At 47.1% G+C, this 12,461-nt stretch overlaps 1 long non-coding RNA gene across 1 annotated transcript; it reads right to left on the bottom strand.

Annotated features, from left to right (window-relative positions):
• Positions 1-5,172: 5,172 nt before the first annotated feature.
• On the bottom strand, positions 5,173-12,039 carry LOC123362006. Its single transcript, XR_006576312.1, has 3 exons — positions 11,955-12,039; positions 6,409-6,510; positions 5,173-5,504 (listed from the first exon to the last, which is right to left on the bottom strand). It is a non-coding gene; the product is annotated as an uncharacterized LOC123362006 (long non-coding RNA).
• Between the last annotated feature and the right edge of the window lie 422 nt (positions 12,040-12,461).

Below are 12,461 nucleotides of genomic sequence, written 5' to 3'. Positions count from 1 at the left end.
CTTCAGACACACACACCTCTTCAAAAGCACCCACCCGCAAAAACAAAAGTCAGTGCCTGTGTGTGGCCCACAATGTGTATGGCCCTGAGGATGTCACATGAGCCTCAGCTGTGTGCTGATTGGGCTGCAAGTGGCCCATGGGCCACAGGTTGAGAATCACTGGATTAGATGGTCATGTTGTCCCTTCTGGCTTTGGGCTCTATGAACCCACCCCTGAGAAGGAGTGCTGGGAGCTTCTGATTAAAGGAGAGAGATGCTGAACTGGGGCTAGGGCCTGGAGGGACCATGTATAAAGACTAAATAATTTGGACCCCAAGAGAGGAGCATTCTAATTACTGTTGGACTGAAATGGTGAGTGATTGAGGAGCCCTGTGAGATGGAGAAAGGAGGCAGAGTTCTGCAGAGCCACTCCTAGTCACAAGAGAGTGCTTGGGTGGTGACACCCAGTTACACCCTTGTTCAGAGTTAAAGTAGATGTGCTGTGATGAAACATGCATGTTCCTTGCACTTTATATGAATGTATATAAAGGAGAATCTGGGGAACTACAGACAGGTCAGCCTCACCTCAGTCCCTGGAAAAATCGTGGGGCAGGTCCTCAAGGAATCCATTTAGAAGCACTTGGAGGAGAGGAAGGTGATCAGGAACAGTCAGCATGGATCCACCAAGGGCAAGTCTATGATGAGATAACTGGCTCTGTAGATATGGGGAAAGCAGTGGATGTGATATATCTTGACTTTAGCAAAGTTTTTGATATGGTCTCCCACAGTATTCTTGCCAGCAAGTTAAAAAAAATATGGATTGGATGAATGGACTATAAGGTGGATAGAAAGCTGGCTAGATCGTTGGGCTCAACGGGTAATGATCAAAGGCTCGATGTTTAGTTGGCAGCCGGTATCCAATGGAGTGCCCCAGGGGTCGGTCCTGGGGCTGGTTTTGTTCAACATCTTCATTAATGATCTGGATGATGGGATGAACTGCACCCTCAGCAAGTTTGTGGATGACACTAAGCTGCGGGGAGAGGTGGATATGCTGGAGGGTAAAGATAGGGTCCAGAGTGACCTAGACCAGTGGTTTTCAAACTGCCGGTCGCAACCCAGTACTGGGTCACAGAATGTAAGGTGCTGGGTTGTGGTGGCTGCTCTGGTCAGCACTGCCAACCGGGCTGTTAAAAGTCCCATCAGCGGTGCTGCCTGGCTAAGGAAGGCTCGTTCCTACCTGTTCTGACACCGCACTGCACCCTGGAAGCGGCCAGCAGGAGGTCCGGCTCCTGGGGGGGGGCCACGGAGCTCCACGTGCTACCCCCGCCCCAAGCACTGGCTCTGCACTCCCATTGACTCCCATTGGCCGGTTCCTGGCCAATGGGAGCTGGGGGGGGCAGTGCCTGCGGGCGAGAGCCAGGCAGAGCTGCTTGCGCGCCTCCACCTAGGAGCTGGACCTGCTGGTGGCCACTTCCAGGATGCACCACAGTCCGTGGTGCCAGGACACGCAGGAAGTTCCCTGTGCAGCAGCCGCCCAGCAGGCTATCAATTGCTGGCAGTTCAGCTGTCCCTCCCCACACTGCCGTGTGGAGCTGCTCCCGGGAGCCTCCTGCTTGCTGTGGGGGGGGGGGGGAAGAGGGGGCTAATGTCAGGGTGTCCCCCTCCCCCCTGCTCCTGCCACCCACTTACTCCATTCATAGAGCAAGGGGGAGACATGACAGGGCTCAGGATGGAGGGAGCTTGCTGGCTGCAGCTGCTGTCTCAACTTCCTGATCTACTTAAAAAGGCAATGTACTTAGAGTGGTGTCAGCATACTTAAAGGGGAAATTCGTCTCTCTCTCTCTCACACACACAGGGTGTGTGTCTCTGTCTGCAATGCTGTCTCCCCTCCAGCCATTCATGCTGCCTTGTAGAGTGCGAGGCTATATTAACAACAATGTATTAACCTTTGCGGGCTCAGCCGAGTGTTAGTTCATCATTTAGCAATAAGGCATTCCCTGGGAAATATCCCACCCTCTAATTTCACCACCTCAACCAAGCTTCACAATCATCATTGCTGTGTACAGTATTAAATTGTTTGTTTAAAACTTATACTGTGTGTGTATGTGTGTGTGTGTGTATATATATATAAAAAATATAGTTTTTGTCTGGTGAAAAAAATTTCCCTGGAACCTAACTGCCCCCCCGCCCCGAGATAACCCATTCCAGTGCTTCACTACCCTCCTAGTGAAAACGTTTTTCCTAATATCCAACCTAAACCTTCCCCTCTGCAACTTGAGACCATTACTCCTTGTTCAGTCATCTGGTACCACTGAGAACAGTCTAGATCATAGGCAACCTATGGCACGGGTGCCGAAGGTGGTGTTGCCGGCACCAGAGTGCCCGAGGCAGCAACAGCGGTTTGTTGCCCGGTGTGCTTCGCTCCAATAAACACACCAAGGTGGAGAAGCAGGCAAAGTTTATTTGAGATCTCAAAGCGGTGCAAGGAGACAGAGGCGTCTCAGATCAAGCACACAGCTACAAGCAGCTTTTTCTCTCTTTATACATAACTTCAGCTAAGCATTCCCATTACCCCCCCACTATTCCCCTTCCCCTCCTCCCCCTTATGTTCCCATGTAGCAGGTACACTATGCAGCAGCAATTACATTAAGCAGGTTAAATCATACTTGGCAGCAAACAATTCATCTTGTTAGTGACTTTTTCTTGAACTGTTATCTTGTCTTACTCTCTTTGATTTGTTATCCTGCCCCCCTTAGCCAGGTGCAAGCAGGCCTCATTATTACCTCCTGGTACCAGTGTTACACTGATAACTAGCTGTTACACATTCCATTCTCGGTTGCTGGCCTGTAAGGTCGATTAGAGTTTAAACATGGAGGCGCTCTGGGCAAGCATAAAATAACTTTGGTTCATTCAGGCCTAGTACAGATGCCTGATGACACCAACAGTGGCACTCATACTGCCTGGGTCCTGGCCACCAGTCCGGGGGGGCTCTGCATTTTAATTTAATTTTAAATGAAGTTTCTTAAACATTTTAAAAACCTTATTTACTTTACACACAACAATAGTTTAGTTATATATTATAGACTTATAGAAAGAGACCTTCTAAAAAGGTTAAAATGTATCACTGGCACGCGAAAGCTTAAATTAGAGTGAATAAATGAAGACTCGGCACAGCACTTCTGAAAGGTTGCCAACCCGTGGTCTAGATCCATCCTCTTTGGAACCCCCTTTCAGGTAGTCAATGGTGGCAGATGACAGAACAAGTTGCAGTGGGGAAGTCTAGGTTGGATATTAGGAAAAACTATTTCACTAGGAGGGTGGTGAAGTTCTGGAATTCTTTACCTAGGGAGGTGGTGGAATCTCTATCCTTAGAGGTTTTTAAGGCCTGGCTTGACAAAGCCCTGGCTGTGATGATTTAATTGGTGTTGGTCCTGCTTTGAGCAAGGGGTTGGACTAGATGACCTCCTGAGGTCTCTTCCAACCTTAATCTTCTATGATTCTATGATTTAATATAAGCAGTGCATGATTGATCTATGTTGTCCCCATTATTCATTATTCCATGATTTAAATGTTTGGGTTCTGGAAATGTGCTCAGTAAGTAAATTGTTGTCACTTAGCTACCTTAACTAGCTTTTGAATGTGACTTGGTTTTGGAATTAATGTTCAATATGAACAACTAGTATAGAATATGCGTTACAAATTCTGTGACTCTGGGTGGATAAAGAAATTATACTGTGATCTGAACTGAAGCAATCTTAGTTTAGTATTTGACTGTGAAGTAGTGGATAAAATGCTTGTGTATTTGTAATGTTCTTAGAAAGCCATATCCTGGGCTCTGGCTGTTAAGTCTGTGTGGCTGTTGGTACGCACCCCAAACTGTAAAATACTTGGGGGGAATTCTTGATACATACTTGCTGAATGAGCTACCAAATATTTATTCTTGAGAGGAACTGAGCATCTGCAGGTCCCTGTGTAGGCCTTCTATTGAAAGCAATGACAAAACTCTCCAGGATACCATCAGGATTTTGCAATGAGCTTGCACATGTGAAACCCCCCTGTACCTGCATGGAGCCCAGTGGCTTGCATTAAATTGTGCGTTTCCTTTCTGTAAGGAAACGCTTGTAGGATCAAGGCCTTAATACAGGGGTGGACAAACTTTTTGGCCTGAGGTCCGCATCAGGTTTCTGAAATTGTATGGAGAGCTGGTTATGAGAGGCTGGGCCTCCCCAAACAGCCAGGAGTGGCCCGGCCCTGCCCTCTATCCGACCCCCCCTGCTTCTCGCCCCCTGATGACTCCCCCAGTACTCCTGCCCCATCCAATCCCTCCATTCCCTGACTGCCCACCCAGGACCCCTGCCCCATCCAACCACCCTTTCTCCCTGTCCCCTGACCACCCCCAGAACCACTGCCCTGACTGCCCCCATGCCACCCCATCCACCCCCCCCTTCCTGACTGCCCCCCCCAGGACCCCTACCCCCATTCAACCCCCCTATTCCCCACCCTCTCACCACCCTGACCCCTATCCACCTCCCCGCCCCCAACCACACCATCCCCCAAACTCCCCTGCCCTCTATCCACCGTGCCCCCTTACCACACTGCCTGGAGCACTGGTGGCCGGCAGCACTACAGCCGCACCACCTGGCTGGAGCCAGCCACGCCACTGCGCAGCACAGAGCACCGGGTCAGGCCAGGCTCTGCAGCTGCGCTGCCCCAGGAGCTCGCAGTGAGCTGACGCTGTGGGGAAGGGGGAACAGCAGGGGCAGCAGAGCCGGCTCCAGCTTTTTTGCCACCCCAAGCGGCGAAGGAAAAAAAAAAGATAAAGCCGCGATCAGCAGCACTTCGGCAGCAGCTGTACTATGCCACTTCATTCTTCGGCAGCAATTCGGCGATTGGTCCTTCCCTCTGAGAGGGACCCGCTGCCAAAGACCCGGATGTGCTGCCCCTTTCCATTGGCTGCCCCAAGCACCTGCTTCCTGCGCTGGTGCCTGGAGCCGGCTCTGCGGGGCAGGAACTCAGGGGCCAGGCAGGAGGGTCCCGTGGGCCTGTTGTTTGCCCACCTCTTCCTTAATTTATATCAAAATAACCATGACCTTTCTAGATATGCCTTTTTAATTTATATTTAGAGACAAAATAACAGGCATAATTCATGCATTACTAAAATCCATAGATACTAAAATATAAGTGCTAGCTACAACAACTGTAATCCATGTCATTAATGCTGTCTGTTTTCCTTTAAAATTCCAGTTGTCATTATTAAACATTTTATTTTTGCTTGTAATAAAGTAATTCACTCATTTGACCTTTTTACAAATTTCTATGACAATGTTACAGGTCATTAAATATTCATTTTTAATCAGTCTGAAGCAGAGTTGCTCAGGTCATGAAAGTAACTGAGGAACTATAAATTGGGTGAACAAGTATCATAATTCTGAAACACTGTACTGCACTGGAGCCAAGTGAAAGCATAACTCTTCCCAGAAGCTAGTTCCCCTTCTTGCAAAAATGGGAGCAGAGCAAGGACCTTTCTGTGGTAAAAAATGAAAACACAATGAAGACCTCTCAGCTTTGTGCTAGCTGTCATGTGAGTTTAATTTGCAATGGTGCCGCTAGTTATAACTGTGACAAGCCCAGCCTTGCACAATACATGCATTATGAAATAATTTAAGAATAGATAAAATAGCTATTAAACCCCCTTAATTCTTAATATTTTAAGGGCTAGCTCTTGCAAATGGATCCTTCCAGGAGCATCACTGCATCCACAGGGAGCCAGGCTGAGTCATTGGAACTTTATGTGGGGGCAGGGTACATGCAGGCAGATCTATTTGCAAGATCTTTCTAGCCCATAATGATTTTAAAGACTTTCATTTGTCAAAAATAATATAATGACAGTAGGAATAATTTACAGTATGAATGACACACTTTACGTTTCTTGTTGACTTGAGACAGAATGATATATGAATAGACTTTTAAAAATAGGTATCAATCAGCATAATGTGATTTGCAGTGAAATACATGAAGAAATTGATTATTATAATTGCTGAAAAGGTAGAGAAAAGAATTTTCCTAAGGCATCACTGAAAGCCATAGTTGAAGTAGCTTTAGGCTACGTATAGGTCTAGGAAGAGTATACATAAAATATTCACAATTATACCACAATGAATTTCAGTTTCTAAACATAAAACATGCCTTTCTTTACTTCTTCATGTGAAAGATGTAGTAATAAAGAGAATACTGTAAGCGGATATGGTGTCTATAGGTTGCCGTGGCTCTGGACATTTTTTTTTTAATTAGCACTATAACAGTTGATTTCCAAAAAATTACTTAAACCTTTTCCTATAATTTGTCCATCTATATTCTTTTGTCAATCAGGATTGAGCATTAAAATGAAATCCATATTTCACCACAGGAGTTCTACCTAAGCAACAGTACCTCAGCTTACTGCAGGAAGATGAAGAACCCAATTTGGTATTTAAATGAAGCCAGCTCAATCAAAAGTCTCATGCAAAGAAGCCTTCATTTTGCAAATGTGATCTGGAATGCAGAGAAAATGCATTTATTTGTTTTACATTTCAGCTGTGAAAATACTGCAAAAGACATGTTGTCATTATATTAAAGGTTTGAGGGGGCAGAAACGGAGGATTATATCTTTTCTGCCTTTTGCATTAGCAAAAATTAGTTGTATAGGCTTGGCAGATTTCAATTTTCATTTTTTATAATTTTCATGGATAATATAGATGTTTAAGCATTTCCCCCATTTTTATGGATTTAAATTTTAACTGCCGTGGGAAGTTATGGGGGGGGAGTCAGACAATAGTTATTTAATGACAGTAGATGTTGAGATTCAAAAAGTTTAAAGCTTTATTACCATTAGACACATGTTGTCAATATCATGTCAAAATATACAAACTAAATTTCCTTAAATCAAACTCTGAGTTCTCAAGCAGCATTTTCCTTTTTTTTCCCTGTCTGTAAATTTTAAATATTGATGGAAATATTTTTGTTGGTTTGTGTGAACAGCAAAATCAGCATTTACTGATCAAAATCTAATCCTTGCAAGCCTAATTTTGTGTTCTTTTGCAAGAAAATGAGATGATAGCCATATTAAACATACAATAACCTAACTTTATATACCAACCTATGTCAGAACATTGTGTATGTTTTGTAGCATCATTGACTGCCAGGTTTCATTACAGCTCAGGAATAGTATCTAGTGTCTTCTATATTTTTTTAAACTTTCCACAGGGCCTGCATAGGGAAAATAAAATCTACAGATTTTATGGTTCCTTCAAAAAATAGGACCAAAGCCTGCTTGCTTTGTAGTAATTCTTGCTTGCAACAGATCTACTAATATGAGTAAAGAGAATAAGAATCAGTATGGGCCAAATTCTTACTTTCTTGATGGAATGGTAGATAGAAAAAAAGATTTAGAATGTGTAGTACTTCCCAATCAGATAATAATCACTTTATGGCAAATCCAAATTTGGGGCCTAAAACAAGTGACAGTATCCCTTTAAATTGCAGCTCTGCTCTGAAAATTGACTGTGTAACTGTCATTATTCAAACGTAGTTTAGTGTATATTTAAGGTTACCTGGTCACTTTGGTGCCAACTCTCCCCCCCCCCCCCAAAACAACAACAACAACAACAACAAAAAATCCCCCAAACTGTATTCCTGTTAGGACCTTAGAACCAAACAGCTATGGTAGAGCAAACTGGATTTTATTTTGGCTTATGCATCATGAACAGAATTGTTTACTATGTTCCAATGACAGAGACAATGTTGCATCCGAAGAAGTGAGCTTTAGCTCACGAAAGCTCATGCTAAAATAAATTTGTTAGTCTTTAAGGTGCGACAAGTACCTGAATGTTGCCTTGTTACTTGTGTAACTCCACTGAAAATAATTGAGCTGCACTGGTGTACCTAAGAGCGAATCTTGCCTGCAGAAACTAAGGCCCATGGGGAAAAATTGGTGGGTGCAGCCAAACTCCCTGTCCTGCCCCAGCTTACCTCACCTTCACCTCCACCTCCTCCCCCTTCTGGTGCCGCATTCCCGCTTCTCCTCCCAGCACTTGCAGCCGTGAAACAGCTGTTACATGGCATAACAAGCTGTGGGAAGGAGGAGCGGGAACGCAGCATGCTCAGGCAGGAGGTGGGGAAGAGGCGGGGATTTGGGGAAGGGGTTCAATAGAGGCAGGGAGGGGGTGGAGTTGGGGTATGGACTTTGGGGAAGAGGTTGGAATGGGGGCGGCGCAGGAGTGGAGTATGTGTGAGGCAGGGGCAGGAATGTGGGGGGGTCAAGCACCCACTGGCGCCAGAAGTTGGTGCCTATGGTTACCAGTCTTACCATGGTGACCGGTTTCAGAGTGGTAGCCGTGTTAGTCTGTATCAGCAAAAAGAATGAGGAATACATGTGGCACCTTAGAAACAGATTGACAGAGCCAGAAGAGTACCCAGAAGTCACCTACTACAGGACAGGCCCAAGAAAGAAAGTAACAGAACGCCACTAGCCTTCACCTTCAGCCCCCAACTAAAACCTCTCCAGTGCATCATCAAGGATCTACAACCTATCCTGAAGGACCATCCCTCACTCTTACAGATCTTGGGAGACAGGCCAATCCTTGCTTACAGACAGACCCCCAACCTGAGCAAATACTCACCAGCAACCACACAACAAAAACACTAACCCAGGAACCTATCCTTGCAACAAAGCCCATTGCCAATTCTGTCCACATATCTATTCAGGGGACACCATCATAGCACCTAATCACATCAGCCATGCTATCAGAGGCTCATTCATCTGCACATCTACCAATGTGATATATGCCATCATGTGCCAGCAATGCCCCTCTGCCATGTACATTGGCCAAACCGGACAGTCTCTACGCAAAAGAATAAATGGACACAAATCAGATGTCAAGAATTATAATATTCAAAAACCAGTTGGAGAACACTTCAACCTCCCTGATCACTCAATTACAGACCTCAAAGTCACAATTCTTCAACAAAAAAACTTCAAAAACAGACTCCAACGAGAAACTGCAGAATTGGAATTAATTTGCAAAATGGACACCATTAAATTAGGCTTGAATAAAGACTGGGAGTGGGTGGGTCATTACATAAAGTAAAAACTATTTCCCCATGCTAATTTTTCCCCCTACTGTTCTGACAGATTTTCGTTACCAATCTGCCTGGGCCACAGGATCTTTTCAGGGAGGAGATGACAAAGCACACCAAGGATCTAAGTTTTAAAGCTTTATTAATAAAATAATAAAATACAGCAGAGAGTGCTGGGAACGCTCCCACGTCACTCAGGGGAAGGAAGAAAGCACTAGAGTCCCAAGCCCTGACCCACTTTCATAATCACACATGCACTACCCAAGGCTGGCCAGGCCTGGGTGTAACATACTAAGAAGAAGGGGAGGGGTGGACAGGAGTTCTTGCCCTGGGGTCAGGTCATCCGGGGAATCCGCTGTAATCTCTGAATTGCTCCAGCTCTTGGGAGGGTTTTTAAGTCCTGGGTTCCTTTGGGGTGTCATTGTCCAGGGTCATCTGTGCCTGGTGCTCTTTGTACCAGTCCCAATCAGCTTGCTGTGGCCTTCTCAGCTGTCCAAAACACACCAGCTCCGGAGAATTTATTTTCCCTTATGTTGGCCTTCACTGTCACCACCTCATTCACTCTGTTTTCACTGCTGTCTTTGCAGATCTGCTCCACTTAGTTCTCCTCTTCTCATGACTGGGCAGCTGTAGATCTCTCATCTGTAGATGTCTCATTGAGCCCATCACCTTGGGCCGGGCCAGTGTCTTATTGTCACACGGAGCTAGCTAAAGTGCTGAGATAACCCATTCTCTGCTTTTTTCTTTCTCCCCCTGCGCTTTCTTGGCCTCTCGTACTCCTGCAAAGGAATCTTCCAGTCTCCACTCACACACCTTTGACCCTCCCCAAAATGCTTTGCGATGCTTGCAACAGCGTTAGCCACATACAATGCTGATCTGCCTTCCCCGGGGACTTCCTGAGGGAGGGGACCATTCGGGTGTGACACTGTTACTCACACCTTCTTGTCAACTGTTGGAAATGGGCCATCCTGATTATCACTACAAATGTTTTTTTTTCCCTCCTGCTGATAATATCCCACCTTAATTGATTACTCTCATTATAGTTAGTATGGCAACACCCATTTTTTCATGTTCTCTGTGTATATCTATCTTCCTATCGTATTTTCCACTGCATGCATCTGATGAAGTGGGTTTTAGCCCATGAAAGCTTATGCTCAAATAAATTTCTTAATCTTTCCATGGAGTCCCCTTAGACTCTCCAGTCTGTCTTGCACCCAGACAACTGAACTTTGTGATAAAAGGTCACTTAAACCTAAAATCACACCACATCAGGTTCCTCCCAGTCCCAAGATCAGTCACTTACCCAGATCTATTGGTACTCTGGATCTTACACCAAGGACAACGTTGGCAGCCAATTCTATAGTAAACTAACTATATGTTTATTAGCTAAGAAAAAATAATGAAAGTTATTGAGAGGTTAAATTGGGGTTGCCAACTTTCTAATTGCACAAAACCGAACACCCTTACCCCATCCTCTGCCTTGCCCCTTCTCTGAAGCCCCACATCCCGCTCACTCCACCCCCTCCCTCTGTCACTTGCTCTCCCCCACCGTCACTCACTTTCAATGGGCTGGGGCAGGGTTGGGGTGGGGGGTGAGGGCTCTGGCTGGGAGTGTGGGCCCCAGGGTTGGACCAGAAATGAGGGGTTCAGGTGGCAGAAGGGGGCTCTGGGCTGTAGCCAGGGGTTGGGGTGTGGGCCCTGGGGTGGGTCCAGGGATGAGGGGTTTGCGTTGCAGGTGAGGTCTCCTGCCTGGAGTGTGGGGCTGTGGGGTTCAGAGCGTGGGAGGGGATTCTGGGCTGGGGAAGGGGCTTGGGATGTGTGTGGTGGGGGGTTCGAGAGCTCTGCCTGGAGGTGTGGGCTCCGGGCTGGGGACAGGGATGAGGGGTTTGTGTGTGGGAGGGGGCTCAGGACTGGGGCAGGGGGTTAGGGTGCAGGATGGGGTGTGGGCTCTGGGAGGGATTAGGGTGCGGGAAGAGGTTCTGACCTGGGGCAGGGGGTTAGATCACAGGAAGGGGTTCAGGGGTGCGAGCTCCAGGCGACGCTTACCTCAGGCGGCTCCTGGAAGCGGCCGGCATGTCCGGCTCCTAGGTGCAGGGGCCAGGGGACTCTGGGCTCTGCCTGTACCTGCCAATGGGAACTGTGGAGCTGGCACTCGGGGTGGGGGCTGGCCACTTCCAGGAGCCATGTGAAGCCAGGGCAGGAAGGGAGCCTGTCTTAGCCCTGCTACACTGCCGACTGGACTTTTAGCAGCCCGATCAGTGGTCCCTTGTCGACCAGGTCTTAGTTAAAGCAAGTAAAATATATGTACAGGTGAGTCACAGTCTATAATTCCAAATGGTAGCAGAGATGTAGTAATCTACCACAGGGGTTGGCAACCTCTGGCACGCGGCTCGCCAGGATAAGCACCCTGGTGGGCCGGGCCAGTATGTTTACCTGCCGCATCGGCAGGTTCGGCCGATCGCGGTTCCCACTGGCTGCGGTTCACTGTCCCAGGCCAATGGGGGCTGCAGAAAGCGGCATGGGCAAGGGATGTGCTGGCCGCGGCTTCCCGCCACCCCCATTGTCCTGGGACGGCGAACTGCGGCCAGTGGGAGCCGCGATCGGCTGAACCTGCCTATGCAGCAGGTAAACAAACTGGCCTGGCCCACCAGGGTGCTTACCCTGGTGAGCTGCATGCCAGAGGTTTCCAACCCCTGATCTACCAGTTTCCCAAAAGTCTCTCAGGGCTACCAGAAATAACTGGGGATCTCTGTCTTCTCATTCAGTTATTTTGCCCTGTTAGAGTCCAGAGATGAAGGATCTTTCTTTGAATCCATATTTATGGTATCTCCACACAGAAAGCAAGCTGACAGTGCCTCTACCTGTGTGGGCTTTTCCTTTGACGATGAGCGAGGGATCTGCTTTGAGTTTCTGACCTCGGGTCATCACCACAATAGCCATTTGCTTTGGAATTAGCCTTTTCTGTTAAAGCTCTTAAGTCATAGAATCATAGAATCATAGAACTTAAGATCAGAAGGGACCATTATGATCATCTAGTCTGACCTCCCGCAAGATGCAGGCCACAAAAGCTGACCCACCCACTCCTGAAATAATTCTCTCCCTTGACTCAGCTGTTGAAGTCCCCAAATCCTGATTTAAAGACTTCAAGTAGCAGATAATCCTCCAGCAAGTGACCCCTGTCCCATGCTGCGGAGGAAGGCGAAAAACCTCCAGGGCCACTGCCAATCTACCCTGGAGGAAAATTCCTTCCCGACCCCAAATATGGCGATCAGCTGAACCCCGAGCATGCGGGCAAGACTCTCCAGCCAGACACTCAGGAAAAAGACTTTCAATATCCCAACATTGACCCTCTGTACTAATTACCAGTG

Source organism: Mauremys mutica, chromosome 1 (genome assembly GCF_020497125.1).
Source record: "Mauremys mutica isolate MM-2020 ecotype Southern chromosome 1, ASM2049712v1, whole genome shotgun sequence".
NCBI classification, from domain to species: domain Eukaryota; kingdom Metazoa; phylum Chordata; order Testudines; family Geoemydidae; genus Mauremys; species Mauremys mutica.
Note: the sequence above shows the minus strand (reverse complement) of the source record. Positions and strands in the feature narration are given on the sequence as shown.